We start from the raw sequence: 25,882 nt of genomic DNA, 5'->3' as shown, positions 1-25,882 counted from the left end.
TGCCACCAGTTGATTCTCTCTGTTAGATTCTTCGTATCTCCCTTACTGTCCATTCACTGGAGCCACTGCCCTGGATCGGGTCTCCTCATCTTGGTCTCCTAACCACTCTCCTTTCTACGAACAGTCTTTCTCCTCTGTCAAGAGATAGACTGTGGCATATTAAAATTTCTGAGAGTTGATCTGAACACAGATCAATTTGAATCAGGCATTGCACACCGGAAGTGGTTAGACGTGTTCCCCCACAGGAGCCAAAGGAGAATTTTATAGAGAAAAGGCAGAAGAAGGAAATTATGATCAGCTATAATTTAAAACCTGTTTGGCTGTTTGTGAGTGGTTGTCCTTAGCATTTTGATTTCATGACCTTGAGGCGCTTACAGGCTTAGATCTTGGTTTGCTTGTGCTTGTGCAGACCAACCACCAAAGTGTTACGTTAAAACCCACCTCAGTCTGACAGTCTCCTTGTTTAATTATTTTAACACCTCTAACATCCTTGTACATTGCTTGGTACATGGCAATTTTCCATGCAAGAACCTTTATAAAAAATAACCTTTTTTTTTTTTATATATATAAAAGAACCTTTATTTACTGTGATGCACAGAATGAAGTTAAAGCTGTAGCCTGACATTTAAGACTCTAAAAATCTTGGAGTGCCTCGGTGGCTCATCAGTAAGCGTCTGACTCTTGATTTCAGCTCAGGTCATTCTCTCACAGTTTAATGAGCCAGAACCCCACGTGGGGCTCTGCACTGACAGTGTGGAGCCTGCTTGGGATTCTCTCTCTTTCTGTCCCTCCCTCACTTGCACTCTCCCTGTCTCTCTCAAAATAAATAAATAAACTCTAAAAATTTTTTAAAGGCTCTCAAAATGTTTTTTACCCTGCTTCTTCCCAAAAGTCAAGGCTCAAAGGTCTCCAAACCCCGCTGTGTGTTCCTACCTTCCTGCCTTGCTGTCATGATTCCTGGGTATTCTTCTTCCCCCCCCCAGCTCTGTTCACCTACATGTTGCCTATCTCATAAGGCTGTACTGCTTTTCCTTCGCATCCCCGAAATGCTTCCATAGAACAGTAATTCCAGCCCAGAGTGATTCCTTCCCTCCTTAAATCCTCCGCATGCACCTTCTACAACAAAATCTCCCCCATTTTCTTGGAATGTCCATAGATGTTACACAAAAACATGTTTCATGTTGAAATAGATAGGAAACTCTGGGCTAACAAAAGGTAGGCAGATTTTATTGTCTAGACTCCTTTAATATGCTCATATGCATGGTGAGTCTCCAAGGAAAGGACATAGTATGTTTCCTCAACTTAATTGGCCTCAGGATGCTTTTCACAGAGCATCCCATAGCACTAGTATATCTGAGAAGAGTTTTCAGCGTCATTCATGTGACATTCAGCATGTGCCACTTTACATTTTTATCTTTACATTTAATTTTGCCTTCCCTAAAGCAGAAAGGAAACTCAAGGGCAAGAATAAAATCCTACTCATATACTCAGGGAATGCTCTATAAATGTGCCGATATAAAAAACAAAGCATAGTCTACCTATCTGCCAGCTGACCCTGAATTTAAGACCACCATGGATGGTTGTGCAGATTGAGAACATCACAACTTTAGGGGACAACATTCGCCTACATTGCAATGTGAGTAACAGTTCCCCAAACAGCGCCCCACTGGTGGGCGCCTGTCTTCCAGCCCCTGTGCCCAAGAGTCCTGGCATGTTTTCTTTACATCCACCACAACGTGGAGCGTAGCAGATCTTGGCGTACTCTGAAATATTCCATTCACACATTCACACTAACTATAGTTAATACCATATATTTTACTGAATATTTTATGGGAGAAATAGCAGAGGGAGTTTGCACCACACCTGCAGTAAACATTTTAAAAATCACCCAGTAGACATTTCTAATTTTCCAAAGATGCTATTTAGCTTTGCCTCGCCTATGGACATTTTCCCCTTTTGTCCTTACCCCTAGAGGCACACTGATTTTCCTCCTCATTTAATTTTGATTTCTCTCAACTGCCATAACAATGCATAGAAGAAGGAAGTAAATAGCCTCAAGCCACCACAGAAAGTCTTTATTACATCATAAAACCACTGGTGTTTGAGGGTCTTCAGGGATCAAGTGAGAATGTCAGCAAAACAAACCAAAGTGAATAACTATTTAATGACTCAATTATAAATATCTACACATACCAGTTGGCTCATCACAGTGGGATAAGGTCTGTACCATATGATCTAAATGGTATCTGTGCTGAACTGGTAAATACTGTCGGGTCCTTAGCCCTGCCCTACCTTCAGCAGCTCATAAGATGCTACTAGTAGCTTATGTGTGCCCTGAGCACCCCCAGTGAAGAACTCATGTTGTGGGGGCAGAACCCTGTAAATGGCAGTCTCGAAGGTTGTCCTTCAGTTTCGGTCTCGGGGCAGGTGTCATTTGTACTTAAGGTCAACTAGGGAATGGGAGGTGGGGTCTGCATGAGGCAGGATCAGCTGACATCCCAGCCCGTTGAGTCCAGAAAGCAGTCCTCTCCTACCTCTGGCTTCTTGTAACTGATACAAACAAAAGGCTAATGACCATCGTGGCGGGGGGAGGGGGGCTGCTGGGGGCGGGGCAAGGACCCAGGCTAAAGAGAGCCCTTTTCTTTTACTGAAACAGTATCTGAAGCCTAGCACAGTGGAGCCACCCTTTAGCTCTGGCCTACTGAGAGGCTGGGGTCTTTGGGCCATTTTTTGAAGGAATTTTTAGTTGAACCCTAGAGCTTTTAAAAGAAGGGGAGGGCTATAAGTTGATTTACACCTAACTACATTATGTTCAACATTTGTTTCTCTGATGAAGTTACTTAGTTGAAAATAAAAGAGGCTGGTTAAACATACCATCTTGGTCTGGTTAAGCCCTAAGCTAGTCATTAGTACAGATCTGGAGAAATATTTTATTAGAACTTTTAGTTACCGAGAGGCCAACTCTAGCTCCTAGGTATACTCTCTGATGATCTTCTCTTGCTCCTTTTATCTGTGTTCCCTTGCGTGGCAGGCAGCAGAGTCCTTGCAAGCCTGTCTAGAGAAGGAAGTAGAGATAGGGGCGCTTGGGTTGTTCAGTCGGTTAAGCGTCCACCTTTGGCTCAGGTCGTGATTTCGTGGTTTGTGAGTTTGAGTCCAGCATTGGGCTCTGTGCTGACCAACTAGAGCCTGCTTTGGATTCTGTGTCTTTCTGTCTTTCTGCCCTTACCCTGCTTGTGCTCTCTCTCTCTCTCTCTCTCTCTCTCTCTCTCTCTCTCTCAAAAATAAATATTAAAAAAATTTAATAAAAAAAAGAAGGAAGCAGTGATAGAATGACAGAGCTCTCTGACTCCCTTACAAAGTGATCCCATACAGATTGTTAACCTTAAAAACTAAAACTGCCAGTTATTTTACTGGCAAAAGATGGGTTTATTTGGGCATGGCAGAGAATTGCAATCCAGAACTAGGAAGCTATAGCAAAACCATAGGCAAATCCACAGAACAAAGGAGACGGCGGCTCTTTCATAGAGCAAAGTGGGGTATTGTGGGGTATTGGGAAGGCTGTTAGAAGCAAAAAGTCCACCAGATAAACTGAGAGTTTGCTGTATAGTGGCTTTTTATTGACTGAGCTCTGACAGTCTCTCATTGGCTGGGCTATTGCCACTGGGGTAGGAGGAAAACCTTTCTTTGCCGGCTAGGGTAGTTAGTAAACACTCCCAAAGTCCCACTCTTCCTGTTGGATTTGCAATTGATGGTGAGCCATAGGGCAGAAGAGCTCCTCCTTCTGGCCCCCTGACTCTATTCTAAACAAGATTTCCCTTTATTAATCTTCAAAAGCTGCAGTGCAGGTTAAGACTCACTGACCAATAAGAACATGAGGAATCTCCTCGGTTCAGGAGAGCAAGGCTCTCATGTGGGTTGTCCTGATTGGATAGGTGCCTGTGTCGAGGGTGGTGAAAGAATTCACCCAAGTCCGACCAAAGGAGATAGAAGTTTATTGAATACACTACAAGGGAACAGCAGGCAGGACAGCAAAGGAGAGACTGTCTGCCACGAAGCAATGGTGAGGGGCTATAGTTACAGGGCAGAGTAAAAGAGTATAGAGACATATGGAATTTTACTTGTTTTGGTCATCTTAGGAAATGTGCCCAGTTGTAAGGATCCCATTGGTTGGCTAAGGCCTAGGGCATAATGAGCCTGTTTGTGTCAGTCAGCTGGGGGGTCGCTGTGGGCCCCTTTGCCTTGCTCAAGTTTCCATGGCTCAAGCCTGTTGCCTACAAGTGGCTTCTACATCTTGGTGTTTGGATGCAATTTACTGGCCCCTTTGGAATCCTGCAGTCCCTTCCAAACATGCTGGCTGTGTCCTTAGGATTTGCTCTTTAGTGCTCTGGCTTCTATTCCCTGCGTCTCAAATCTGTTTTTCTCTACAGCTCTGTAGGTATCCAGCATCACGACTAAGACAGCCAAAGTGATAATGTTAGTTACAAATAGCATAAAATATGTTTTTTTTAATTTCTGATTATGTAAGCGATACCAAATAGAAGGTACCTTTAGAGGGTACAAAAGAGTATTTCAAAAGGTGCCTATATTTTCGTCACACTGATATTAATCAATCCATCCAGACTTTTCTGTTGTGGAAATTGTAATTAAGATATTAGCAACTGGACATGGAACAGAAGCTACAGATTCCTGGAGAGACACAGGACAGAGAAAAGAACAGGGGCTCTAGTAACTCTCACAGCTGAGGAAATAGATATCTCCTCTCCTCAAAGTGTGGTCTGCAGACCAGCAGCCTCAGCATCACCACAAACTTGTTGGAAATGCAGAAACTCAGGCCAAATCCCAGACTTAAATCAGAATCTGCAACCTGACCAGGTTCCTAGCTGATTTGCCTACTGACATTTGGGAAGCACTGCTCTGGATGACCTGGACCCTGCAGCTGTGTTGGATCCCAAAAAGCCTTGGTCCTCCTGACCTCATGAGGCCTGATAGTATGCATCTTCCCATATTCCCATGAATCCTGGTCCAAGTTCAAGAAGTTAATAAATAGAAGAGCTGGGATTCAAACAGAGGTCTGACTCTTTGATCCATCTGGGTAAATATAATATTGTATTTCTGTCCTTTTGCCCAGAAACACACTATATTTTCCCATTCATTTAAATCTTCTATTATAGCTCAATAAAGTTTTATTACTTTTTTCATACGGATCTGTGATATTGTGATTTATAATAGGATATATTTGATCTTGGTTCACTATTCCTGGCACAGAGCTCCTAAAACCCTTGGAATTTCCTTAGTGATGAGAGTGCTAAAGCTGTCTTAGGTTAATAAGGTAACTTTTTGAATGCACCTGAGGTTGAGGGCTGGTAGCCAGGAGAACCAATCTTGTGATTGTAGGGGTGGAACTTGCAGTCCCATTTCCTGCTGACCTCCAGGAGGGTAGAGGGGACTAGATGTTGAATAATATCCAGTTTCAAATGCTTCCTTTTTTCAACCATGCCTCTGTAATGAAACCTCTTAAAACCCCAAAAGGACAGGGTTCAGAGAACTCCAGATTGGAGCTTGGAGGTCCTGGGAGAGTGGTGTGTTTAGAAAGGGGATGGAAGCTTTGCTGTCTTTCCTCATACTTTGCCCTGGGCATCTCTTCCATATGGCTGTTCCTGAATTATATACCCTTTTATAAAAAACCAGTAATTTAGTAAGTAAAATGTTTTTTCCGAGTTCTGTGAGCAGCTCTAGCAAATTAATTGAATCCAAGGTTGGGGTTGTTGGAACCTTCAATCTATGGCCAGTGGGTCAGAAGCCTGGGCTTTCAGTTGGTATCTGAAGTTGTGGGGACAGTTTTGTGGGATTGAGCCCTAAATCTGTGAGATCTGACACTACCTCCAGGTAGATAGTGTCAGAATTGAGTTGAGTTGTAGTACACCCAGCTGGTGTCCGGAGAATTGCTTTTCATTTAAGGAGGGGGGAATCCCTGCCATAATTTGGAAGTTGGATCCAGAACCCATTTTTAGGATCCTACATGTTTTATTTATTTATTTATTTATTTATTTATTTAATTTTAATATTTATTTTTGAGAGAGAGACAGAGTGTGAGTGGAGGAGGGGCAAAGAGAAAGGGAGACACAGATCTGAAACAGGCTCTAGGCTCTGAGCTGTCAGCACAGAGCTTGATGCGGAGCTCGAACTCATGAAACATGAGATACTGACCTGAATTAAAGACGGGTGCCCAACTGACTGAGCCACCCAGGTGCCCCATTAGGATCCTACATATTTTAATAGGAAATTTCCATTATCAATTTGTTTACAAAGCAGTTTTTCATGCTACTTTGAACTATTTTTCTTTGCATCATTTAAGATTCTACTTACAATATCTATTTTATGTTACCCTAAATAACTAATTTTATGTTAGTAACTAATACGTTAATAACTAATTTTATGTTACCCTAAATAACTAATTTTTTTCTAGTTTTGCTTGACTATCAAGGTTGGCCTTTTAACAGTTAACAGTTAAAACCTAGAAAAACTTTCATAAAAACTACCAGAAAATGGATCTAAAGTGTCTGAGTTGAAAGCTCAGAAGATCCTTTCCAGTAGAAGGCTTAGGCAGATCAAGTTTTCTATTATAATTTTGCTAAGCACTTTTGGATATTATGTGCCCAAAGATCAGATGGCATCTACTAGCTTAAGATGGTTCTTAAGATTTGTTGCACATTAGAATTACCTAGAGAGCTTATCAAAATCCCTGTGCTGCACCCTTACCAATAAAATCAGTATGTCTGATAGGAAGGGGACATCTGTATATTTTAAAGATTCCTAGGTGATTCTAATGTGCAGCAAAGTATGGAAACCAATGTACTACATGGTACATTTCTGGACACAGGTGTTGCCTACTTTTTAATACCTGTATTGATTAATGCCTATATTAATACCTCTCTTTGCTAACCAAAAGAAATCTGAAGGAAACTTTCACTTTGACAAAACAAAAAACAAAAAACAAGCAAAAATCGTATTCAGCATTTATTTTGCAATGAGCCCTTACAGAGGCAGGGTGCACCCTGACCAGTCTCAGGGAAGTGTTTTGACCAACACTTAGGTTTTCCAACTTCTTTCTTTGTGCTGCGAATTTCTTTAGAGGCTTTTTTCTTTTTATTTTAAATAGATCTATGATCTAGAATGACCATGAACTGTCATAAAGCAAAAGAATCATGCATATAATCACAAATACCCAGACCCAGTCTAAAATTGGGGTGCCTGGGTGGCTCAGTTGGTTAAGCATCCGACTTTGGCTCAGGTCATGATCTCACAGTTCATGAGTTCAAGCCCCACGTCAGGCTCCGTGCTGACAGCTCAGAGCCTGGAGCCTGCTTCAGGTTCTGTGTCTCCCTCTCTCTCTTGCCCCTCCCCTGCTCATGCTCTGTCTCCCTCTCTCTCAGAAATAAATACACATTAAAAAAATAAAATAAAATAAAATAAAATAAGATTGGGTAGTCTGTCCAGAAAAAAAAAAAAAAAGGATATGTCCACTTGCTTGAGCTCCACACTCAGGCAATTAGTTCTCCTATTGAGACATAAGGCAGGAAGAGGAAAAAATATGCTGTCAAATGTACTGTGAATATATATGTCTCAGAGTGGGATTGGAAAAGACCCCTGAATTAGGTTTGCCCCACCAAGCCAAATTAATTGTGACTGGCAGTAAAAAAAAAAAAAAAAAAAAAAAAATGTCTACAGTTTCCCTGCTTTTACTTGTTTGAGTCACATTCTACTGAACACTTAGTATTTGGGGAATAATAGTTTTATTGATTTGCTTCTGTTTTATTCCATACAGCCTATAAAGTGGATTATACAGATACTATGCCATAGAAGAAAATAATTTTGAGTGAAAGAATGAAGAGGGGCACCTGGGTGGCTCAGTTGGTTAAGCCCAATTTCAGCTCAGGTCATGATCTCACAGTATCTCACGTGAGAGCGAGCCTGATGTGTAGCTCTGTACTGATAGCACAGAGCCTGCTTGGGATTCTCTCTCTCCCTCTCTCTCTCTCTGCCCCTCCCTCACTTGTTCTCTCTAAATAAATAAATAAGTTTTAAAAACTAAAAAAAATTGTATGCACTGGGTTCTGTGTATCTGAGGTATGAAAGCCACTACTTACTAAGAGAGAGGGCTACTAATTGGACTCTGAGATTTATTGTATCAAAACAGTATATTCACAATTTCCTAAAATAAAGGTCTATTATTTCTATAACTGAAACTAGAGAAAAAAATGCCTCTTGCATTGACATAAAAAGGACCTTGTACAAAATTGAAAAAACATCCTCAATTTCTATATAGCCAAGAAGTTTGTAGGATTATGGATTTGTAGGATTTCAAGTCTTTGAAACATAAATTTAAAAGAACTGTATACAGAATACATGTTTATTTATCCACTGCAAATGGCTATCTGAGCTGCCAAAACACTGTCCCTCCTGACCCTGACTCCTTTGGGGCAGAATTTGGTGCATATCAGTGAGGGGAGGTCTATTTGCCTCTCATCCAGCCAGCCCATGGCCAAGGCATTGGGTGTAAGCACTACACACAACGTGTGTTACTTCTAACAAAACCCTCTGAAAGTCAATAAAAATGTAGAAAAGATTAGCAACAGAATACCTATCAGTTTCCTGACCACTCCTTGGTTAGAACCTTAGACTAAGAAACCCAGACTGGCAGTTTTTCAACACAGAAAATGTCTAATAAACTAGTAGAATTTTAATTTATAGGAGAGGAAAGGGTATGACTTTTTTAAAAAGCAGTTCCACCAAAGACCCTCGCTTAGTGTGCTAGCAGAATTCAATATGGACAAGGATTAGAGTCAGCCATCTTTGATCCATTCTGCTGGTGGGGAATCTCCTCAAGATGCATTGAGTTGGAGGTGAGATGTTGGTTTTAAATGAACAGTGTTTCCTAGATTTCATTAGCGTGTCACTTTTATTTTTGCAACCTTTATATACCATCTGTACTGTTATTAATATGGTTCTTGAAATTGACTTTAAGCTTTATTCATCCTGAGCAAAAATATTTGCAATATCACTCTTGTGAAGGATATTTTTTTCTAACACACATTTAAGTAAATACAAAGTATTTTAGAAATTTCTCCATGAACTGCCTAAAGTTGTCTCTCACATCCCATGCTGTGGAAATCACCACTTCCAGAATATGAAGGGACTTTGCATGCAGGGTAGCACAGTGGTTTGAAAGACCAAGTCTGGAAACAGATGGGCAGGGTTCAAATCCAATCTCTGTTTCTTAGTAGCTTTGGAACATTGAGCAAGTGACTTAATTTTTTCATGTCTCAGTGTCCTTCTCTGCAAAATGGGATGATATCACTAGTACTTCTGACACAAAACTAGTATAAAAACTAAATAAGTTAGCATATACAAAGTGCTTCTAAAAGGGCTTGGCACATAGTGAGTGCTATGTGCCTATGTATCATTATTATTAGAGCACAGTAAATAGCTTTTGCTCATCCAGATTGGTGACTCGGTAGAACTGGGAGAAAGTGAGCTTTTGGGGTAGCTCCAGGTACTGATTCTTCCTCTTGTCTCGCCCAATCCATCCCTCCCGTGACCTGTGCTAGTAGTTACCTTTTACATCAAATCTGATGAACAAATTCATGTCTTCACCTATGGATCTCTTACACCTAAATTTTCTGAGTTAATAAATATAACGAAATTTGAAATAGTAATTTGGGAAGGTGATTGTTATTTAGTGATGAACGGCAGGTATAAAGGAAATGGGGCGGGAGAGAGGCCAGAAGGAGAACAGAAAGAAAGGACAGAGGCGGGAAGGAAAAGCCAGCCTGAGAACTTCAGGAAAATCTAGTCAGTCAGTTTCAAAAAGTTGTGATGGGGTTAAGATAAAATGCAAAAGTGGCCACCACTGAGTGGTAGGATAATGAGTGAATTTTATTTTCTTCTTTCTGCTTTTCTGTGTTTACCAAGTCTTCTACAACGAATAAGTGTTGCTTTTATAATGAAGAAAAAAATGGCAAGTGTTTTTTAAATTAATCCAATGTGTCATTAGAAAACTGCAGATTGTTCAGGAAGGCAGGAATTCAAATTAATAGTGACCTGAATATATGGTACATGAGAAACTATGAGTGGGTAAAATTTTATGTGTATTTACTGTAAAAGACCACCAAGAATTTCAAATGCAAAACTCAGTAGAAGCATTAGCATCAAAACAACTTTCTCACAGTTCTCCAGTTTCTGGGCTAACTTTGCTTGGTATGCAGTTTTTCATCACATGGAAAGAGTTAAAAGATTGGGAGGCTGGGGGCAGAGACCAAAAAAATCCTCAAAAGCCCACCTTCTAACAGCTCAGCATGGGCTCTGACCAGATGGAAGGGTGATCTTCCATGTACAGTGACCCAGGAGCCTGGGGCCAGTAGTATCTGCACATGGGAATCTAGGTGCCATAGCACTGCACCCTGACTTTGCGAACTGGGTTCTCCTTGACTTAGAAATTTGTTATATCCTAAACTATGACATTTTTCTGAAACCCCAAACCTATATTTCCATAGAAGCTATGTTATGATTATTCAATAGGATTCCACGTTCCAGTTGGGTTTTCAAAGATATTTTGCATCATTTTTCTTATTTGGATCTGGTACACTTAATTTCTTTTCTCTTTGTCTCAACTTCAAAGTGAGAAGTATTGAAATCTATCAGCTTCTGAGGGGAGTATAGTAAAATCTCCCAGTTTGACTTAAGAGTTTGCCAATCTCATCATTTTTTCTTTATAAATCTATTTTACGTCTCTGTTGCTAGGTGCATATATGTTTGTTACGGTTTCCCTGGATCCTTTCCTTTCCTTTCCTTTCCTTTCCTTTCCTTTCCTTTCCTTTCCTTTCCTTTTCTTTTCTTTTCTTTTCTTTTCTTTGTTTAAATAAGTTCTATGTGCAATGGGGAGCAGGAACTCTTGACCCTGAGATCAAGAGTAGCATGATCTTCGGACTGAGCCAGCCAGGTGCCCCCTATTGGATTATTTATATTATGACCTAGCACATGTCTATTCCTTAGCCTCAGCGGTGACGTTTTACTTGGGAAGTGCCAGCCCAGGGCAGTGCAGGTGAAGAAGAACAAAAGTGCCATAAGAAAAAATGCAAGGCCTTATGAGGCAATGAGTTACCCTGCCAACTAGTACTTGCCAGATAGCTCAGAAAGCATAACACTTTCACCATTCAGTAGGACTTTCTCCACAAAGGTTACGAGAAAAGAAAGGACACGGTTTATCCATCTGGCTCCCTTCTCTCCCACTTACCTTTCATTGAACTTTATCCCACTGGGACCTGATCCCCCCATATTTCAGTGTTGTCATCTGGACTTTCAGAAGCTCCCAGGAAGCCAGACCAATGTCCTGAAATGTGGCCTCCCGTCCAAATCTAGAGTAGAGTGGACTGTAGGTGGGTGAGGCACTTGAGAGACTCCAAGAAGGGAGACAAGATTTATGTCTGGGACGTCTCTACTAACATACATTCTCATGTAATAATAATACCCTGAAATCAATTCAATAAAAAAGGACACCCCCCCAAAAAAACTGACAAACTCAAAATCAATTCAATAAACTTGTATTGAGTACTTAACATGTGCAAGTTGCCATGCTAAGTACTCTGAGAGGAAAATGGCATGCAAGAACTGATTTGGGGCCTCATGGGAGACAAGCAAATCTCTGGAAGGAAGATTTCAGGTTCAGATTTTAATTTCTGCCCTGCCCCTTACTTCTTGGTGAATATGAATAAAATATTTAACTTTCTGAGGCTTGGTTTCCTGAGGATAATAATAGTTCTCTCTTTACAGGATTGGCATAAGACTGAAATGAAATAACAATTTTAAAGTAGCCAGTACATTTGATTACTGTTAAGTGTTATTTCCCTCTCATGAGCTTAACTCAAGGGGTCAATTCAGATAACTACAAAAACATCCATTATAAGCAAAGGATGAACAAAGGACCTTGAATCACAGAGAAAGGAAAGGAGACTTTAAGCCAAGAAAGCTCCGGGAAGGCTTCCAGGTCTGTAGTAAAAGAGAAAGAGAATCCCTTCCCCTTTCCTAGTACGTGGTCATCCCATGGCCAAGTTTCTACTTGGGCAAATCTGGTCTTTGGCACTCTACTTTCTTCTTGTACCTGTCTCCTGACTCTTATTTCCTCTGCCCTTTGGATCCTTAGGTGGAGTGAAGCCCATCCACGTTGCCTGACTCAGAGGAGTGGGCAGTGTTGGCCAGCTCCCCCAACCCAGCTCCCCTTGCTTCTGGAGCTACTGCTATTTGTTCCAAAGCAAACAGATTATACTAACCCCCATCCAGTTCCATGACTGGTTGTGGCCTCTACCCTCCTAACGTTCGTAGTTCTTCCTCATTGAGGCTTATTTCACAAAGAGAAATCTAAGCAGCATCCCTGCCCCGTGAGAGTATACCCATTGAGACAGCTCCTCCAAGCTTTGTTGATTTTTCAGGGTCTTCCTTTTACCACCCTTGGATGCCTAGGCTCTCAGAAAGCTGCCACATTCTCCATGACAGCTTTCCCGGAGGAGTTCTGGCCAGCTGAGAGTCAATGTTACCTCATCCGTAGTAGGTGTTTACAAGTCAAGGGCTGTTTGTTCCCAAACCATGGATGAGCTGGATTTCCGTACTGCTCCTCTACATTTTTCCATCATAAAATTTCCTCTCATAAAAACCCCCTCTAGCATTTTTCTTTTTTTTTTCTTTAGCATATATTCCATATATTAAATACAGAAACCACATGTCAATTTTTTTGGTTAAAGACAGATCTAAAGAGCAGCAAAGCTTTTAATTTCCTGCTTGAAAAATTGGATTATTCACATAAGAAACATGTGAAAACAAACTCCTTATTTGATCAGATAAAAGGGGTGAGGCTTATCTAGAATTATGACACACACTTCTCCTTCACTTAGTCATTCCTTCTATTTCTCCAGCCAGCCTGAGTATTTCTGTACAGTGAGTCCACTCTGATATGGCTCCTATCTTAATATTTATTCTTCTCACCTGATATTTCAAGACGTCTGCTAGCCGAGAGTGGGAAGGCAAGCTGAGCAAACTTTAGAGGGTACTTTGAATTTAATTTAGCAAGGTGTTCAGAAATGCTACAGCCAGTTGCTAAGTTATCTTCCCACCCTGCCTGGTGATGGCAGTGGATCTAAGTGAGCAGAGGCAATGGGCCATGGTGAGAGAGCACTGGATTGCCACTGGGGCAAGATATTTGCTGAACCACCTCTTAGCGGCATGACATGACGAAGTTATTCAATCTTGTGGGGCCTCCTTTCCTCACATTTAAGATGTCGGTGACAAGCCATACCCATGAAATCAATAATAATCAACAAGATCATCTGACTCCTACAGCATCTGGATACCCGTGTGCCAGATACTGTGCTAAGTGCTGGGGATATAGATTTGAGCAAGATAAAATTCCTGCTCTCAGCGCAGAATCTAGTAGGAAAGTCAGACACGTAGATAGGTATATCGAGTGTTGTGGAAGTATGTTCCACAGTGGCTCACGAGATGAGAGATTATATCAGACACACGTAGGGAGCTTTTCAAATTACACACAGCCAGCCCCGGAGGAAAGGTGTTACACTATCAATACTCACTTCTTTAAAACTGCTTCTGCACATATTTAGCAATGGAAGGCATGTAGTTTAAGTCAACTCCCCAACATTTTCTATATAACCATATAATTTCCCACCCCAGATCCCTAAAACCTCTTCTGTATACAATAATATCCTTGGGCAAAATAAGTCATTACCTAACCTTCAACTTCCACTTGTTCACTAATGACTCTCAAATCTGTATCTTTAGCCCAGACTGCTCTCCTCCGGAACAACTGACAGCTGGTGGGTATTTATCTTCTGGAGGATCCATGGGGTTTTCATTTGCACTAAAAGAGACACTTAACTCAGGGCCCTTCTCCCTTCTTCTGGTGGACCTATCCCCCCTGTACCCCCACCTACTGAAGGACACATGGTTCACCCAAGGTAACTACCTTCCAGTCATCCTAGACTCTTTCCATCTTTTGCATCATTTTTAGTCAGCCACCAAATCCTATAAATGCTGTCTCTGAGACACATGATCTATATCCCCAGCTCTGTATTCCCACTGCCCTGATCCTAGTTAAAATCTGCATTAACCTGTAATCATCTTTCTTCTGTACTATCACTATGACCTTCTTGTCTACTTCAAAATGCTACTGTCTATAAACTATAACGTTTCTTTCCCACAGGTAAATCTGGTGACGTCACCTCCAGCTAAAATTCATCCAGTGATTTTTTCCTCTCTCCTCCTTCCCAAAACCCACAACTATGTCTTATTCCTTTTGCTGCTTGATCAATTCTGGGACAGGGTGAGGGACTGGTATGTGCTGGGGAAGGAAGATGTATAAGGAAAGAATTGTAGAAGAGATCATCCTGCACTGAAGTAATTTATAGTCTGATTTGGAGGGCACTGGAAGAGTCAGATAGGTCATTCGGTGATCACTTACTGAATACCTGCGATGCGCCAGGCGTTAAGGCAGATGACTAGCTGCGGTGATTAAAATGCATGGTTCCTGCACTGAAGCTGGGAGAATTGCACTATAATACGTTTTGTACCATTATATTTGTATAAAGTACTATCAGAGCACGGAGCTTGAGTTGTGACTTGAAGGTTGAGGAGGAAGCTACCAGGCTATGGTGGTCTGCATGGGGAGATAAGGGAGCCAGAGTTTACAGCACGAGGAAGCATGATGTTTGGGAAATAGAAAGTACTTTATTGCCACAGGAGGGTAGGGTGCTCAGGGAAGGGTGATTGAGGGGGCAGGAGAGCAAACGGTTAGTCTGAAGCATTTGTTTGTTTATTCACTCACTCATTCATGTGTTCATCAATAAATGTTTTTTTACCTAACATCTTCCCCAGAGTTTCCTATTAGCTCTGTCAGCCCCAGAGAACTATGCCTGTGTCCTGGCTTAAGTCAAGAACTTGAGGGGTGCCTGAATGGCTCAGTTGGTTGGGCGTCCGACTTCAGCTCAGGTCATGATCTCAGGGTCCATGGGTTCGAGCTCTGCGTCAGGTTCTGTGCTGACAGCTTGGAGCCTGGAGCTTGCTTTGGATTCTGTGTCTCCGTCTCTCTTCCCTTCCCCTGCTTGCACTCTCTCTTTCTCTCTTTCTCAAATATAAGTAAATGTTAAAAAAATTTTTTTGAAAAAATAAAGAAGAGTCACCCGTGAATAGATAAAAAAATTCTAAGTGAAATCACCATTGATCTATTTGCTTCCCTTTCCCCAACCTCCATTCTCAGTTGCCATAGCATGCCTTCAAACTCTTAAATATTTCTATCTACTATTCCATCCACAGATTAGAGATGGCATCCTTTAAATGAATTAGAATAAAGGAAATAAACCCACTTAAGGAGAAAGGGCTTCTGCACAGAAACCTCTTTGCTGCTATAAATATTCAGGACAGGAAGGCACACAGTTAAGTCAGTTCCCTGCCACCTTCAGTGTATAGTTCTTATGTTTGAAACTCTCAGTGTTCAATCATTACTCCTGTTCTGGCAGTCTTTCCTTTTGTGCATGTGAGCTCCCCCCTATTAAATAAGCCTCTCTTTTGGAAGAATGCTCATGGCAATGACTATAATTACACCCAAAGACTGAGCTGGAAAATGCAGTGATGTGACAGCTTTTGTGATAGGAAGGGTAGAGAAAGAATGAAAGCTTATAATTTTCTTTGAGGTATCTTGAAGTCTGACAGTAGCCTTGCCCTTGTGATGTAAATGTGCAGTGACCCAGACACTCAGGAAAGACTAAGCCAGACAGACATGCCAAGTCCCTGCTACATGGTCTACCAGTCAACAAGCAAGGGAGACCCAGCACAGTGCTGAGTTCCCTTCTTTAGAGGGAATAGTCTAGAACAGTTGTTACCCCATTTTGTAGTAATGTCAAAACTTTTCATTCCTCATACGAAATGAGAGGTTTTTTTATACATTATGTGCGAAAATACATAATACAAGTAACTACACACTTCTTATTACTTAGAGATAAATGTGTTTCATTCATCACAATAGCATGCATAGATACCTGAAAAACAGAACATCTGTGTTTTAAAAATGTGATTTATTCCATCTACTCACCAAGCTTGGCTCCTTATGTATTTGAAGACACTTCCAGCAGCCCAGAAACCCATGATTTCCTCCTCTCCTGCACTGCCCCTACTTCAAGGTCTCAGACTTGGAATAGTGTCTTCCTTATATTCATTCATTTGTTTATTGGTTTAATTGTAGCTTTTCATTAAAAAAAAAAAGCATAGGGGCCCATTATATTTTGGCCATCATGCTAGGGATCATAGATACAAAGTCAAATGATATTCTGTACCTGCCCTTGAGAAACTTCAGTTCATTTGGGGAGGCAGGTATATAAATCTGTAACAGTACAGTGGGCACAAAAGAGGATACTGTTGGTCACTTCTACTGAGGAAGAGTTACTATAAAAGCTTTCGTGTAGGAGGTATTATCCATCAGCAATTGCCGCAATAATGCTTTGCAACAAACTGCTCAAAGACGTGATGACTGAATGCTTCTGAGGCTTATGGTCTGCAAGATGAGAGCCAATTCCCTGGGCTGTGCTTGACTCCAGGCTTTGGGCTGCACTCTCTAAGCTGCAGGTTGGGTTCAGATCTGCTCTCCATGGTTCTCATCCTCCTCCTCAGACCAGATGGTCTCATAGTGAGTCACTAAAAAGCAAGAGAGCCTGACTGTGCAGAAATCATTTCATTCTCTGCTCTTGCCGCAGTCACCAAAATTCCATTGACGAAAGCAAGTAATCTGGCCAAGCCCAAAGTCGAGTAGGAAAGTATACTCAACCGTTCCATTACGTGGATATGGATACTGCTACAGGGAAGTGAAGAGCTGGAACCAAAAAGCGAACTTACTGTAGGAGAGAGACCTTTGATCTACATTCTGAGAGAGGATTACAAGTTTTATCTGGTGGACCTAAATATCTGGAATAAAAATCAGGAGAAATAAAGGAACATTCGTGTGCAGTATTTGGCCCGAGAGAAATATTCTGAGACGTAGGAGTTGGGGTTTTTCTGGGGGATCCATGTTCGATGTCCGTCATGGAATATACTGGGGCCAGTAGTGAGTAGAGAGGAGCCCAGCCTATGCCTGTCAGAGCTAAGTAGATCTAGAGGCTATTCAATGAAAGACCCCATCCTGCTGATTCTAGGTCCAGATTGACCGTGAAAGGGCAGTGTCTCTGGTTTTTAACCCAGTGTCTCTGGTGTGATGACCTTGAAATCTAAAAGAAGGAAACCAGGACTCACAGTCTGTGCTGCCTTTTGCACCAACCCATTCTTTATGCTGTTGTCTTCCGAGTATTGAGTTTGTGGTTTGTGCTGGTTTCCTACTGCCGCTGTAAACAAATTATCACAAATGTAATGGCCTAAAAACAGCAGAAATGTATTATTTCACAGTTCTGAAATGGGTCTTGTGGGCTAAAGTCGGGCTGTTGGCATGGCTCCATTCCTCCTGGAAACTCTGGGAGAGAATCCGTTTCCTTGCCTTTGCCAGCTGCCAGAGGCCAACAGCATTCCTTTGTTCTGTATTTCCTTCCTCCAACTTCAAAGCCAGCAGTGGAGCATCTTCAAAACTACCTCTGGGCTTCTGCATCCCTCTTCCACCTTTAAAAGACCTTGTGATTATATTGGGCCCACCCTGTTGATCCAGGATGGCTTCCTTATTTTAGGAGTGGCTAGTTAGCAAACTTAATCCCACCTACAACCTTAATCCCTCCTTGCCATGCAACCTAGGCATGTGGACATGTTTGAAAGGCCGTTATTCTGCCTCCCACTTGTGTCAGGGAGTGGGGGTGACAAACAATGCATTGGCATTATGCTCGATGACATACCAGCACTTTCATTTTTTTCTGCCCTCACTTTTGAATCAGCAGAATAGTAAGCAGAGAACCATTTCATAAATTTTTTTTAATGTTTATTTATTTCTGAGACAGAAAGAGACAGACATGAATGAGGGAGGGGCAGAGAGAGAGAGACACACACAGAATCTGAAGCAGGCTCCAGGCTCTAAGCTGTCAGCACAGAGCTCAACGTGGGGCTCGAACTCACAAACCGTGAGATCATGACCTGAGCTGAAGTCGGTTCCTCAACCGACTGAGCCACCCAGGCGCCCCTAGAACCATTTTATAGGTGAATAAATTGTAACTCAGACACATTAAGTGGCAATGTAGTATAGCAAAATAGTGACTTGCTGCTTGTTCGATTACCTCAGAGTACTCTGAATGTATCTAGGTTGGCCCTTGCCTCACTCTCTTGCAGTTGTTTGTCACATGTCCATCTCATCACTTCCAGGCAGGCATGGAGTCATTTTATGCTCTGTGCCTTAGCAGTTAAGGATCATGAAAGAAAAGAGCACTCATTAGACACTCATTGTGTCCATCATGTGCCAGGGGCTCCTTATATGACTTGTAACTTGTTTTTTCCCATGCTTGAAGATGAGTAAACGTGGGCTCAAGGTCATATGGCCCTCAGCACAGAGCAAGGCTGGAAATCATACTGAGATCTGCCTGACTCCAAAGCCAGCATTCTTTCCCTGCTTCTTATGGGCCAGGGATCCCTCAGCTGAGTTTTGAAGAAGAAACAGTGTGGGCTATTGGATTTAAGTGTCTGAAATTGACACTTAGAGACACAAGGAGCAGTTATAATGCTGTACTTTTGTTTCTAAATGACTTTGACTTTTTTAATGAAGAAAATGTTCAAATGTCCAACCCTCATCTTGGTTTCAGCAACAATCAGTGTGTGGCGATGGTCAATTCACTGCCTCTCTAAGCAAGTTTCTTTTTTAAAAAAATTTGTTTTTAATGTTTATTTTTGAGACACAGAGACACAGCATGAGCAGGGAAGGGGCAGAGAGAGAGGGAGACACAGAATGTGAAGCAGGCTCCAGGCTCTGAGCTGTCAGCACAGAGCCCGACGCGGGGCTCGAACCCACGAACTGTGAGATCATGACCTGAGCCGAAGTCGGACGCTTAACCGACTGAGCCACCCAGGCGCTCCTAAGCAAGTTTCTTTTATAGTGAGGAGGGTGGAGTAGGTGACCTCTAAGTTTCCCACTGTGATTTGAGACTTGTTGATATCCACACAGGTTATTATAGGAAGAGATGAGACTGGAACACAGATTTTGTGTTCAGAGCAGGGCAGCTTTTTTCATTCATTCATTTATTCATGAGTGTGTGGACTATTCCAGTTTTAAGAGAGAACTTTGAAATGAAAAGTACATGATTAATTCATGTGTCCAAATCCACAAAATATACAACAGCAAGAGTGAACTATGGACTTTGGGTGATTATGATGTGTCAGTTTGGGTTTATCAGTTTTAACAAATGTACCTCTCTGGTGGGGGAGTTTTCTCTGTGTGGGGGTAGGGGGTACAAGGGAAAATCTCTGTACCGTCCCTTCAATTTTGTTGTGAACCAAAACTGATTAAAGTTTTAATACGATAAAGTCTATTTCTCTAAAGCTACATATATTCTGGCCAAATAAACTATGACACTTTAAAACTGTTTGTTTTTCAAACATGTACTGAATTTCTTTGAACTGTTTTCATTGCCTTTTTAAGTGAAAACTTATGAAATAATTCAAACATGTTTTGAAGGGAAATAACATGGCACCTATGTACCCAATACCCGAATTTAACAAATATTTACATTATATAGTATCTGTTTCAATTTTTTTAAAGAAATACAACATTACAGATAAAATCAGGTTCCTTACCTCATATTCCTTCTCACACTTCCCAAAGGAAAATTACTACCCTGAAGCTGGTATGTAATCTCGCATTCCTTAATTGTAATAAATACATTTATATCTATAACACTTTCATATGATGTTGTTTTGAGTATTTTTGAAACTTTCAAAGGACGCCATGCAAGAAAGATTCCATCAACAATTTTTTTTCACTCAATCTTTTAGTTTCAGGATTCATCCATGTTAATATCTATATAACTATTCATTTTTCAATTTTTAATGTTTATTTATTTTTGAGAAAGAGAGAGAGAGAGAAAGAGACAGAGCATGAGCGGGGGAGGGGCAAGGAGAGAGGGAGACACAGAATCCAAAGCAGGCTCCAGGCTCCGAGCTGTCAGCACAGAGCCTGACACAGGGCTGGAACTCACAAACTGTGAGATCATGACCTAAGCCAAAGTTGGACACTTAACCAACTGAGCCACCCAGGTGCCCCTAGATCTATTCATTTTAATTACTGTATTGTGTTTCATTGTTTGACTATAATGTTTATTTTCCACTATGGTAGTGAACTTAAACTTTTTTATATTTAAAACAGTACTGCAATGAACATCCTCCTCTCGATGCATGTCCTTGTTCCTACGGGCTAGCGTTAGCATTGTCTGGGCTCCTCAAAGTGTGGACTGAAGACTATTACCAGATAATGACTACAAAGTACAGAAATTGAGAATAAGCTTTCAGAAACTTGAAAAGCAAATTACCTGGGTACTTTGATGTCTGCTGAACTGACAAGAAAAAAAAAAAAGGTATCATATGCAGGCTTGTATTTTGTATTTTTAAAAATTTTAATGTTTATTCATTTTTTGAGGAGGGGGGGAATAGAGACAAAGTGTGAGCAGGGGAGGGGCGGAGAGAGAGGGAGACATAGAATCTGAAGCAGGCTGCAGGCTCTGAGCTGTCAGCATAGAGCCCAATGTGGGGCTCGAACTCACAAACCGCGAGATCATGACCTGAGCCAAAGTCGAACGCTTAACCAACTGAGCCACCCAGGTGCTCCTATTTTGTCTATGTTTATGTTTTATTTGTTTTATGTTTTTACTGTATTTTACAAAAATATTAATCTTCAACAGGTTGGAATGTTAACACTTGGTTTTTTATTCAGAGAATTTGAGGATCTCGAGACAGTTTCTACCTAGAAGTGGCATGTCTGGTTTGATGAACTGGTGCATTTTTAGCTCTATAAGGTGTTAACAAATTGCACTCCGGAACAGTCAAACCAATTTCCATTCTCTTCTGCGGTATATGAAGGTTCTCTTTTTTCCCAGTTGCGTTGTCAGACTTCAAAATCTTTGCCAACACGGTACCTGTGAAATGATATTTCATCTTAATTATAGCACTTATCTGATTAATAGTTAGGTTGGACATCTATATGTTTGTTAGGTTCCCGTTTGTGTGACTCTGACAAGGTAGATTTTCTCAGTTTGCATTTGTGAATATATGTCTGTAACAAGCTAGCTGTGGGAGGTAAAGTATTATAACAGGTATAACTGGTTTTGACTAAGAAAAGCCTAGAATAGCTAGTTTTGGCTTGATGAAGGACGGGAAAAGCTAGTTGTAGCAAATGAACGTATACACAGGTACTTCAGTGTCTTTCCTGGTATTTTAGACTTTGGACAATGATTCAGTCATCAGCACTAAGACATTTCAGTGGACTAATTATCACTGAGAATTCTGTACCTGTCATCCAGTTCTGATAGCCAGTGACTTTCTGGTCCTAATGAGGCTGAAGACACAGAGTGAGACTGAATTCACCTGTGAGCTTTGTTATTTTCTGGAGCTGTGATCTGACCTCTCACTCACTCTACCTTTGGTACGGGCGAAATAACTGGGGAGAAGGTATGGAGGTGGGCACACTTTATCAGGCATTCCCTTCCAATCACCCTGTACTCAGCCTGATTTTTTTTTTTAATGCAAACCAGAACCTATGCTTCCATACATAAAACCTCTCGATACCTTCCTACAGCATTATAAAATCTGAATTACTTGGCCTGGATCTTTCCTGTTTCTTCCATCCCTCTCACCTTCCCTTCCTCCTAGCCTGTGAGATGACATTTCTTGCAGAGCCCCAGTTTATGGCCAATTGTTTCACACTTTTGTCATTTGGCTTAAAGAATGCCTATTCCCAGAATACTTTCTTCCCCCAGTTGGCCTGGTGCACATTTCCTCCTCATTCATAACTCAACTATGAAGCCTCTCTCAGGGAGAATGGATTATTTTCATTTGTATGCTGTATTAAATTAAAGTGTTCACACATTCCCTCCTTTTTACAACAAACTTTTGCCCAAGGTGCATAGCTCAATGAATTATTACAAAAAGAACAACTGGTGTAACCATCACCTGGCCAACAAATGGAAAGTTATGAGTCCCTCTCTCCACTAACTAGTACTTTATACAAATGAAAGCACATAACATGTACTTTCTCTGTCTGGTTTCTTTAGTTTACCGTTCATTGTATTTGTGAGATTTATCCCATGCTGTATAGAGCAGCTCATTTGTTTTCCTTGCTTTATAGTATTTAATTTATGTCAACATTGCATGTATTGATTTGTTTTTCAAATTGTTGGTGGATATTAGAGTTGTTCCTATTTTGAGACATTAAAAATAATGCTTCTGGGGCACCTGGGTGGCTCAGTCAGTAGAGCATCTGACTCATGATCTCAGGGCTGTGAGTTCAAGCCCCACATTAGGCATGGAGTCTACTTTAAAAAAAATTTTTTTTTTTAGCGTTTATTTATTTTTGAGACAGAGAGAGACAAAGCATGAACGGGGAGGGTCAGAGAGAGGAAGACACAGAATCTGAAACAGGCTCCAGGCTCTGAGCTGTTAGCACAGAGCCCGACGCAGGGCTCGAACTCACAGACCACAAGATCATGACCTGGGCCGAAGTCGGCCGCTTAACCGACTGAGCCACCCAGGCGCCCCGGCATGGAGTCTACTTTAAAAAAAATGTTTCTATGAACATGCATGCACATGTCTTTTGGTGCACATGTGTGTATATGTTTCTGGTGGACAGATACCTAAAAATGGAATTCCTGGGTCATAAGATATGTGATATGTTTAACTTTAAGAGATAATGACAGTTTTTCAAAGTAGTTGTGTATATTTATACTCCCCCAGCAATTTTGCTTGTAATCAGCTCTTTTATTTTAGCTATCATTTTGAGTATTGTTGTGGTTTTAATTTTAATTTCTCTAATGACTAATGAAGTTGAGCATTCATATATTTATTGGCCATTTAGATATCCTATTTTCTGAAGTGCCTGTTTACATCACCCCTTACACATGTACTTTTCCCCCCCAAGGTTGTCTGTTCTGTTATTGTTTTTAGAGGTTCTTTATAACTTTAATAGAGTCCAGTTTATCAGCATTTTCCAGACAACCCACCAAATCATAAGAAATAACGCATTGCTGTTATTTTAAGCCACTTTGTTTGGGGAGTGTGTTCAAGAGCAATGGATACGTGAAGCAGAAGAGTAAGAGAGTCTTTTATCTATGGGAGTCATCTTATCACTTGGAGTCAATTTATCACTTGATTCATCAGAAACCTGGAAAAGTTCTTAAAGAACTGTGTTGGCCTGGGCAGAGACATTTCCAAATGAAAAGAGGCCTCTAAGTCCTCAAACTTCTATGGGGAGGAAGTAGGTTAAGGCTTCTCAGCTACAAACATCCAGTGGAAAAAGCAGGATAGAGGGCTCTCCAGAGGCTAGGGTGAAGAGCGACGGAGATCTATTCCAAGAAGCAGGACTAGCAACATATACCCAGTGGATTTGGGAATTGCTACGGATCAGTGACCGCTCTGCACCTCCTTTTCACTCCCCTGTTTTGAATGCAAGCATTTATTTTGGTCATCGTATCCCTAGCTTATGAAGGTATATTGAGTGTATGTGTCTGTGTGTATTCAGGGGAAGGGGGATAGAGATAACTTGTCTTTTTAATTCACAGTCTGCACTACCTCAGTGTATCTGCAGGAAGGCATCTCATGAGCCCCATCTGAATTTGGACGTGACTTAGATTACAAGATGCCATATGGGATGAGCTTTGGGAGTCCAGAGAGAGGTGAATGTAAGTATATTTTATCTGTGTGGGATGTGAATCCTTAAAGACCAGAAAGTACACTGTAATATCTAGTCTTACACATGACACCCAGTATTCTTGTTCTTATGTAATTAGTCCCCTCCCACATGACATCTGGGTTAACTTTGTGACTTGCTTTAACTATTAGAATATGGCAGAAACAACATCATGCCGGTTCTGGGCCTAAGACTCAACAAGGCCAGGCAGCTTTCACTTTTGCATTTTGGGGTTCTCTGAGTTGTCATAGAAGACATTCAGATACCCTGATGGAGGGATCATATGGAAAGGTCATGTGGACAGGGAAGAGGCCTAGATCCATGGAAACAAAGAGAGGAGCCCAGTTGTCTCAGCTGAGCCCAACCTCCCAGCCTTCCCCCCACAAGATGTCAGTGAGTGAAGTCATCCTGGCTGTTGTCATTCCAGCTGATGTTTAATCGTAGCTCCATGAGACACCCCAAGTGACACCACCACAACCGCCCACTGAGTCCCAGTCAATCCGTAGAATTATGAGCAATGACAGAATTATGACTGGTTTAAGCCACTACGTTTTGGAGTGGTAAGAAAACAACATTTCTATACTATTATCTACTTTGTGAACCTGCTATATCTCTCCTTTAGTTAGATCTTCAATTTCCCCCAACAATGTTTTATAGTTTTCTGTGTAGAGATCTTGCACATGTTTTTAGATTGGTTCTTAGACACATGGCTTGTGTATACTATTGGTAAATGGCACTATGTTTAACACTCGATTTTCTAATTGTTTATTGCTAGCTTATAGAAATTTAACTGTGTATAGAAACTAAATACATGATTTTGTTTTATTGACTGTGTACCCAGTGACCTTCTTTAATTCTCCTCTTAATTCAACAGTTTATCTGTAGATACTTTAGATTCTTCTACATATGAAATTATGTATAAATAATGACAGATTTATGTCTCCCTTTCCAATTCTAATAGAGTTTATTTCCTTTTTCCTTACCTAATTGCACTGGCTAGGACCTCCAGCATAATGAACTAGCCTTTCTTGTCTCATTCTTGATTTTTAAAAAATTTTTCAATATTTAACTGTTTTTTTTTAATGTTTATTTATTTTTGAGAGACAGAGCATGAGCGGGGGAGGGGCCAAGGGAGAGAGACAGACAGACAGACAGACAGACAGACAGAATCTGAGCTGTTGGCACAAAGCCCAACATGTGGCTTAAATCCACGAACTGTGAGATCATGACCTGAGCTGAAGTCGGAGGCTTAACAGACTGAACCACCTAGGTGCCCCCAACTCTTTCTTTTTTTTTTTTTTTTTAAGTTGGCTCCACACTGGGCATGGAGCCCAATACAGGGCTTGAGCTCATGACCCTGAGATCAAGACCTGAGCTGAGATCAATAGTCAGATGCTTAACCAAATGAGCCACCCAAACACCCCTCAATATTTAACTCTTAAGTGTGGGTTTTCCAGATATGTTTGGGAAGGCAAGAATTTTTATTATAAATGCGTATTGAATTTTATAAAAAACTTTTTCTGCATCTATTGAGATGATAATATGATTTTTTATATCCATTACTGTGATGAATTACATTGATTTTTAACTTTAAAACCAATCTTACATATCAAATAAATCCAATTTGTTCATGAGGTATTATTCTTTTTACCTATTACAAAGCTTGATTCCTTGTTATTTTAAAAAAAATTTTGCATGCATGTTCATGAGAGAGAATGGATTATAATTTCTTTCTTTGTGTGTCATTGTCAGGCTTGGGTATAAAGGCTATGTAAATCCCATAAATTTCTTTCCTATTTCTTTCCTATTCTCTGGAAAAGTTTGTGTAAAATTGATGTTATAACTTTTTTCAATGTTTAGTGGAATGCACTAGTGAAACATCTCAGGTGGGGAAGATTTTAATTATAGGCTCACTTCCTTTGATAGATGTGACATTATTCAAATCCTCCTATTCTTACTGTGTTCATTTTGATACAT

General features: G+C 40.9%; 2 long non-coding RNA genes across 2 annotated transcripts in view; one reads left to right on the top strand and one right to left on the bottom strand.

The window, feature by feature from the left end:
• The first annotated feature begins 1,288 nt into the window (after window positions 1-1,288).
• The window catches only part of LOC123385401, a 27,165-nt gene continuing 2,571 nt past the window's right edge, over window positions 1,289-25,882 (top strand). The window contains exons 1-3 of the long non-coding RNA XR_006597846.1: window positions 1,289-2,219; window positions 20,375-20,582; window positions 23,778-23,897. This is a non-coding gene — a long non-coding RNA (uncharacterized LOC123385401). The remainder of the gene's footprint in view (window positions 2,220-20,374; window positions 20,583-23,777; window positions 23,898-25,882) is intronic.
• LOC109499710 overlaps window positions 20,831-25,882 on the bottom strand; it is a 22,434-nt gene continuing 17,382 nt past the window's right edge. Inside the window, exon 2 of the long non-coding RNA XR_002157167.3 lies at window positions 20,831-21,140. This is a non-coding gene — a long non-coding RNA (uncharacterized LOC109499710). The remainder of the gene's footprint in view (window positions 21,141-25,882) is intronic.

This window comes from Felis catus, chromosome B2 (genome assembly GCF_018350175.1).
Source record: "Felis catus isolate Fca126 chromosome B2, F.catus_Fca126_mat1.0, whole genome shotgun sequence".
Classification (NCBI taxonomy): Eukaryota; Metazoa; Chordata; class Mammalia; order Carnivora; family Felidae; genus Felis; species Felis catus.
The sequence above is the reverse complement of the archived record's forward strand: the minus strand, read 5'-3'. Positions and strand labels throughout refer to the sequence as shown.